The 8,827-nt window shown below is 42.9% G+C and overlaps 1 non-coding gene across 1 annotated transcript; it reads left to right on the forward strand.

Moving 5' to 3' along the window:
• Positions 1 to 227: 227 nt before the first annotated feature.
• Positions 228 to 355, forward strand: LOC123726834 (U6atac minor spliceosomal RNA). The gene has a single exon (XR_006758989.1). It is a non-coding gene; the product is annotated as a U6atac minor spliceosomal RNA (small nuclear RNA).
• The last annotated feature ends 8,472 nt before the right edge of the window (positions 356 to 8,827 follow it).

Consider the following 8,827-nt stretch of genomic DNA (forward strand, 5'->3'; position numbering starts at 1 on the left):
TGGAAGGTTTAGGCAATGCATTCTGGGCCTTTTCGTAGATATAACGAATAAATTAATATAACTACTGATTTGGATTTAGAAAAACATTCCACGTATTAGAAAATAGTATATTCTATAACTGTTATTGTATATTTAGCCATATTGGTAGATTACATTTGAGTAACCGTAGACAATACGTTTATACTCTAGCCGTCACATATATGGAGGTCATTTAATAGTCACGGTTTGTGTTGTATGAAAGGAGAGAAGGTTAGCACTCCCCTTGACAAGGATGGAAGAGGCCCTAGTGGCCTTCAACACACATATGGTTAAGGCATTGTCACTTACTTCGTGGCATCTTCAACCAAGTTTTTTTTAATGGTACATCCTCACAGAAATATATACTATTTTTCTTAGAATGTTAAGAATTATGAGACATCCTGACCGGGAAAATGAAACAGGACAGTTATTTCATTGGCTGTTTTGATTGAAGAATTATCACTATTGCATTCATATTCACCAAAATAAGTAGCTAGTTATGCCCCCTAGCGTAACCAACAGACAACAGCATGTAACGCAGTGACTCAGATGAGAACGCTGCGTACATCGTGAAATCTTTGTGTAGGTTTTTTCAATTACCAGAAGAGGGCAGTCATGTTCTACCAAAGATAGAAGAGCTAAAACTTCCTACTTCAATCCATCATCCTTCAAAAAGGTATGCCTGGCTTGTAAGCATGTGAAGTAAAGATGTGTTTTCAATAAGCTTCACCTGAACATTCCTTGAATGTGAAGAGATCTTGATAGGCCATAGACTTACTATGCTGGTGAATATGAGACATACAGTAGCTTTTTGTTGACAAAGTCCCCCATATTTTTCTCTGAGCCCGAATAAAAAATGCTGTGAGGCTGATGGGAGCAGCAGACCTCCAGAGATCCATCCGCCCTTTCTTCCTCCGTGAAAGCCATCAGGAATCTCTGCCCAGGCCACAGCAGTCCACCTCAGTGTGCATGTCTGGGGCTACTGCATTAGTCAGGCAGACTGATGAGATAGGGGTAGGCACAGGGCCGGACTACCGCATTTGGGGCCCTAGGGGTAGCTACCTCCAGGGCCCCCCCCTAATAGACAAACAAACTATCACGACTCAGGATATGACCCAGATGCAGACACGGGAGGCTGATAGTACAGTTCTCAGATTATTTATTAGAAACACGGGGCAGGCAAAGGGCAGGTGGAAGGCAGGCAGAGGTTCGTGATCAGGTCAGAGTCAGGCAGGTAAAGGACGGCAGGGCCGGCAGAATGGTCAGAACCGGAAAAAACTAGGAAACAGAACTAGAGAAACAGGAATGCGGGAAAGACCGCTGGTAAGACCTGACAAGACAAGATGAACTGGCAACAGACAAACAGAGAACACAGGTACAAATACACATGGGATAATGAGAAGATGGGCGACACCTGGAGGGGGGTGGAGACAAGCACAAAGACAGGTGAATCAGATCAGGGTGTGACACAAACAACTTTTTTTGTGGGGGGATAGCTAACTTCCTACATTTCAACACATTTTGCCATGAGGCAGAGAGAATAATGTGCAGTTTTATAATGCATTTTGTCATGAGGCTGATTTTTTCCCCTTTCAGTTTTAACCTCTACGGCAGGTATACCCCTGGCCGTTGGGGGTACGCCAAATAAAAATCACATGAAAAATAAATAAAAATACAAATTTAACTTTCAAAGTACATTTATATTTTCCAATGTGGCTATACATTTGGGTGAGGTTTTTTTCTCGCCATCTAGTGTTCAGCGAAATAACAACACAATGTCAAATACAGGTAGCCTAGTCAAATAATTAACATCCAATCACATAAACCGTTACTCTCTCATGGGAATTCCACTAACAGTCCGTATGTAGCCAAACGTAGCTGCTGCTGCTCATGTTGGTATCTGTACTGATGCTGCAAAAGCCATGACAGGGAGACATAGTGGAGTGGTAACGTGCGTGCAAGCAGTTTCTCCCGACGCCACTTGGTTACACTGGAGAATCCACCGAGAGGCTCTTGCTGCCAAGTGAATGCCTGACAGCTTGAAAGACGTTTTGGACACTATAGTGACAATGGTTAACTTTGTTAAAGCAAGGCCCTGAACTTTCGTGTTTTTCCTGCACTATGCAATGATATGGGCAGCGACCATGTAACGCTTTTACAACATACAGAAGTGTGCAGGTTATGAAGGGGCAAAGTATTGACACGCTTTTTTGAATTGAGAGACGAGCTTAAAGTTTTCTTTGCTGACCATAATTTTCACTTGTCTGACGACTTGCATGATGACGAGTTTCTCACACGACTGGCCTATCTGGGTGATGTTTTTTCTCACCTGAATGATCTGAATCTAGGATTACAGGGACTCTCCGCAACTATATTCAATGTGTGCTACAAAATTGAAGCTATGATTTTTTTTGTGTGCAAATGACCTCAAGCTTACGAACACTACACCAAAAAATTACAATATCCATCCGGTCATTTTCAACTTAGGAAATGTGTGTGACCAGACCTTCTTAGTACCCCTGCTATAAACTGATCATGATCAAAATGTTATAACGTTTCTGTGTGGAGTGGTTTCAATACATATTAGCTTTTCTGATTGAGTAACTGTCACACCCTGAGCTGCAGAGCTCAACTATGCTGTGTCATAATTTCCTTTCCCTCCTTAGTTATCCTCGAACGTGGAAGCCTTTTTCATAGCCAACACGTGTTGCATATCTTGCACCATTGATATGAGTTTGTGTACTGTATGAGAACTGAATGAAAGGCAAACACAGATAGCATCAGTCAAGAGTCCCTGGACCACAGAAAACAAACCCCACACCGTCACGTAGGCCAGCCTACACAAAATAACAAATGAGGAGAAACTCACAAGTCTCCAGAACCTATTTTCCTTTTATAAAATAAAAACCACCACAACGCCATAGTAGTGGCATGATTTTGAAAAGCGTTAGGAAAAGTGAAAAATGTGAGAGTGAAAAAGTAGGTCAGCAGCAGTTGGTCTGTTGGTTGGTCGTTCCTCTCCTCCATCTGGAATAGATATGTTGTCACCGCCGCTATACTCCCCTCCAGATGGCGAGCTGAGACTTGGCCGAGCACTGAGGTACTCCTTGGACCGGGGCTACAGCCGAGTGGAGCCCTTTGGATTATATTAGCTACAGTGCTGTGCTGGTCCCAATGAAAAGCTCCAAACGCTGTCCAACTCCCCTACAACAACATCATGACTATGGTCAACTGCCAGCTGGCTTGAGGACCTCTACATTGTCAACAAAAGTCTATTTAAAAAGGTAATTGGGATTAAGCCTACCAGATTGAAATAAAGCAGTATAGAAGAATAGACTAGTTACTGAGAGGAATTATATCTGAATCAGTGGAGGCTCCTCAGAGGAAGAAGGGGAGGACCGTCCTCCTCAGTGAATTTCATAAAAATAAAAATTGCGAAACATTAAAAAAGTTATAATTTTACGATAAAACTATATTCACGTCACCAAATAATTGATTAAAACACACTGTTTTGCAATGAAGGTCTACAGTAGCCTCAGCAGCACCATGCATTAGCCGGAGGACAGCTAGCTTCTGTCCTCCTCTGGGTACATTGACTTCAATACAAAACCTAGGAGGCTTTTGGTTCTCACTTACAGTGCATTCGGAAAGTATTCAGACCCCTTGACTTTTTCCACATTTAGTTAAATTACAGCCTTATTCTAAAATGGATAAAATAGTCCCCCCCCCTCATCAATCTACACACAATACCTCATAATGAAAAAGCAAAAATAGGTTTATTGAAATGTTTGCTAATTTATAAAAATAGAAAAATATCACATTTACGTAAGTGTTCAGACCCTTTACTCTGTACTTTGTTGAAGCACCTTTGGCAGCAATTACAGCCTTGAGTCTTCTTGGGTATGACGCTACAAGCTTGGCACACCTGTATTTGGGGAGTTTCTCACATTCTTCTCTGCAGATCCTCTCAAGCTCTGTCAGGTTGGATGGGGAGCATCACTGCACAGCTATTTTCAGGTCTCTCCAGAGTCTGGGCTTTGTCTGGGCCACTCAAAGACATTCAGAGACTTGTCCCAAAGCCCCTCCTGCGTTGTCTTGGCTGTGTGCTTAGGGTTGTTGACCTGTTGGAAGGTGTGCCTTCGCCCCAAGCTGAGGTCCTGAGCGCTCTGGAGCAGGTTTTCATCAAGGATCTCTCTGTACTTTTCTCCGTTAATCTTTCCCTTGATCCTGACTAGTCTCCCAGTCCCTGCCGCTCAAAAACATCCCCACAGCATGATACTGCCACCACCATGCTTCACGAGAGGGATGGTGCCCGAGGTTTCCTCCACTTGGACACTTGGCATTCAGGCCAAAGAGTTCAATCTTGTTTTCATTAGACCAAAGAATCTTGTTTCTCATGGTCTGAGAGTCCTTTAGGTGTCTTTTGGCAAACTCCAAGCGGGCTGTCATGTGCTTTTTACTGAGAAGTGTCTTCCATCTGGCCACTCTACCATAAAGGCCTGATTGGTGGAGTGCTGCAGAGATGGTTGTCCTTCTGGAAGGTTCTCCCATCTACACAGAGGAACTCTGGAGCTCTGTCAGAGTGACCATGAGGTTCTTGGTCACTTCTCTGACCAAGGCCCTTCACCCCTGATTGCTCAGTTTGGCCGGGCGGTCAGTTCTAGGAAGAATGATGGAGGCACTGTGTTCCACTGTGTTCTTGGGGACCTTCAATGCTGCAGAATTTTTTTGGTACAGTTCCCCAGATCTGTGCCTTGACACAATCCTGTGTCTGAGCTCTACGGACAATTCCTCATGGCTTGGTTCATGATCTGACATGCACTGTCAACTTTGGGACCTTATATAGCCAGGTGTGTGCCTTTCCAAATCATGTCCAATCAATTGAATTTACCACAGGTGGACTCCAATCAAGTTGTACAAACATCTCAAGGATGATCAATGGAAACAGCATCTGACTGAGCTCAATTTCGAGTGTCATCGCAAAGGGTCTGAATGCTTATGTAAATAAGGTATTTCTGTTCTTGTTTTTTCATACATTTGCAAAAAAATCAAAAACAGTTCACTTTGTCATTATGGGGTATTGTGTGTAGATTGATGAGGACATTTTTTAAATTTATTCAATTTTAGAATAAGGCTGTAATGTAACATAATGTGGAAAAGGGGAAGGGGTCTGAATACTTTCCGAATGCACTGTACAGTAATTATGACAACTTCCAGAGGACGTCCTCCAACCTATCAGAGCTCTTGTAGCATGAACTGACATTAGTGGCGGTCAGTGCCGTTTAAGATGAGAGAGGATGATTTTTATTTATTTATGAGCATGGCCTTTTTCCTATTACAGCATATTGGATGACTGTCATTCATATTCCATTCACCCAGCACAATGTAACATCGATAGGTTTAGGCTACTACATGATACTCACATTTTCCTTGATCCTTCATGAGGTTGCTACAACCTAGCCTATGAATGAAAGTTTACAATGTAGGTGCACAGGTCGAGAGAATTTTGAGTAATCAAGGTGACAGGCAGTGACACATTCAATACCCCCTTGCACATCTATCTAATCTAGGGTGTAATCATTAGTCCAACAGTTGCAAATGAGAGTTTCTATTGGACAAATTCAGCTATGTTTATCCTCGTTTTCGTTCCATTTGCGTCCGTTTAAGAAATGTTTTTCAACAGAATCGGCAGAATGAATACACCCCTGATCACACGCAAACACAGTTCACTTTTATAGTAGCCACATTAAAACAGCATGATCATTTTGCTCCATGTATACAGTATATACTGTAATTCCTTCTCGCAACTATCTACACGCATTCCTCTCACCTTTTCCTTTCACTTGTGGACTTCAGTTCCCAACAGATCAGCTGTCTGCGACCAGGCAAAAATAATTTCTAAGCCAAACCTTCATATCATGACTGCTAACCGCTACACAGTCTACATCGTTGTCACCTCATAGTCAACATAGCTACTAGAACTAATGCATTAGTAAACCCACTACAATCATGCAGTACAATGTACAGTAAGAAAGCAGTTTAGCAGTTACACCAGCGGGACACAGTGGCAATACATTTATAAAACCAAAAGCTTACCTTGACTTGGAAGAGTTCCGGTGTTTGACAGCCATAGCCACCTGCATTCAGCTACCTAAGTGAACGTTTAAAAAATACAACCAAATATAGCTAGCTCTCTCTCTCTCTCTCTCTCTCTCTCTCTCTTGCTTGTACTTAATTTTGGAAGAAAGTAATTTGTTCAAAACTGTTCAACTATTGTCTTTCTCTCTCTTTGAGTCAACTACTCACCACATTTTCTGAACTGCAGTGCTAGCTAGCTGTAGCTTATGCTTTCAGTACTAGATTCATTCTCTGATCTTTTGATGGACAACATGTCAGTCAGTGGAGGCTCCTGAGAGGAGGAAGGGCAGTATGATTCTCCTCAGTTAATTACATAATCTGCATGCCAGTTAGGATTTTCATATGCACAATTTCATGGAACAATTTCATTTAATTTTTGTATCAGAATTGGCCAAGCATTGTCCGGGTTAGGGGAGGGTTTGGCCAGCCGTGCTGTCCTTGTCCCATCGCGCTCTAGCGATTCCTTGTGGTGGGCCGGGTGCATGTTTGCTGACTTCGCTCTCCAGCTGTATGGTGTTTCCTCCGACACATTGGTGCGGCTGGCTTCCGAGTTAAGCTAGCAGTGTGTCAAAAAGCAGTGTGGTTTGGCAGGGTCGTGTTTCGGAGAACGCATGGCTCTCCACCTTTGCCTCTCCCGAGTCCGTACGGGAGTTGCAGCAATGGGAAAAGACTAACTACCAATTGGGGAGAAAAATGGTAAAAAGTACATCATTTTTTTCTAAAAGTAACTTTTATTGCTATTGCCAACTATGTAAAAATAGCCTATATAAAGCCAACACATAAAAACATTGCAGCCTGCAAGTATACGCATGGCATGTCTGCAACAAACTTGAAACATTGTATCAACTATCAACTGGGTCGCCCAGAAACTCACGTGAGCAAACTTGAAACATTGTATAATATATTCTGGGCCTTCAGAGTTTCGAGCCAGTAGGTTTGGGACAGACACAGCTGTAGGCTTTTTGTGCAAGGGGTGTTTGATGACGTTTCCGCTGTATCTGAGCATTACATTTTTCCCTTTCATGTCGAGTGGTTATCGAAAGGGAGAAAGCTTGAAATATTGTTCAAATACTTTGAGGAACTATTGTCATTCTCAATTGATTCTAAAAACAGACTTTGTTTACTTTCTGTTTGAGGTGAAGAAAAATTACCACAGCTCATTAGTGGTGGTGAGTTAAGACAATCAGAACTACTATCAAACATCCCCGAATGGGCACATTTATAAGCCTGCATTTGCACGCAGGCCAGTGTAACCGATGTGAAATGGCTAGTTAGTTAGCGGTGGTGCGCACTAATAGCTTTTCAATCAGTGACCTCACTCGCTTTGAGACTTGAAGTAGGGTTTCCCCTTGCGTTGCAAGGGCTGTGGCTTTTGTGGCGCGATGGGTAACGATGCTTCGTGGGGTGTCAGTTGTTGATGTGTGCAAGGGTCCCTGGTTCGAGCCCGGGTTGGGGCGAAGAGAGGGACGGAACCTACACCGTTACATTGGTGCCGTGACCCGGATCATTGGTTGCTGCGGAAAAGGAGGAGGTCAAAGGGGGGGTGAGTGTAACCGATGTGAAATGGCTAGTTAGTTAGCGGTGGTGCGCGCTAATAGCGTTTCAATCAGTGACGTCACTCGCTTTGAGACTTGAAGTAGGGTTTCCCTTTGCGTTGCAAGGGCCGCGGCTTTTGTGGCGCGATGGGTAACGATGCTTCGTGGGGTTGATGTGTGCAAGGGTCCCTGGTTTGAGCCCGGGTTGGGGTGAAGAGAGGGACGGAACCTACACTGTTACACCAGGTAGACTCGTCCTACTTCTATATGTGTAATCAGGTGCCCGTCCTTAATCAACATTGACAGGAGCGTTTCAAACAAAAGACAATGAATAAATTGATAAAACTCGTAAATGGAATGAAATAAACAAAAACTTGTTTCTCACAAGTGTAGCACAGGTTGTGGGTTCTGCAAAACACACGTCCACTCTGACAATGAGAACGTTAAATGACTATAATAATAATAATATATTGAATGCATTAACAGAGATGACCATAACAAAACAAACATTGCAGATGAGAAATTATGGAAATTAAAGGTAGGCTACTACTGGTGACATAGGAAATGGGAATTGATAGACACAGTAAACAATTCACACAATGAAGTTATGAAACAATGAATACCCACGAAATGGCAGGAGAGAGCACATTCTGGAGAGAGACGTGCCTTGTGCATCTGAGCCACAATCCCCATATTCTTGGACCATGGCATCCCCGCGGCCTCCTCAATGGATTAGTCCACAGAGACAAGCACAAATCAGACAGGTGTCCATGTGCCATTAATTTTTTTTAAAATCAATTTGTAACTGCTCGACTAAAAAAAGCTAATGTTTTCAATACAGACCCCTTTTGTCATACAGTATTCCAAATAAAGCACCCATAATTTATGAAATTTGCACAGTATACCCTTAATCTTGTAATAAATAAAATGTAGTGATACTGTAAGGACCGACGCTGGAGTTGAGAAGCAGGTACGGGGAGTCAAACATTTAATGAGGAACAGACAACAAGACAGGAACAGCATCAGCACATGGGTAACAAAATGACATACGAACGTTAATGGGGAAGCGGGGAACAGAGCTGGGGGACGGACAGATATAGGGAAGGAAATAACACAGGTAATTGAGTCCAGGTGAG

Source organism: Salmo salar, chromosome ssa01, assembly GCF_905237065.1.
Source record: "Salmo salar chromosome ssa01, Ssal_v3.1, whole genome shotgun sequence".
NCBI classification, from domain to species: Eukaryota; Metazoa; Chordata; class Actinopteri; order Salmoniformes; family Salmonidae; genus Salmo; species Salmo salar.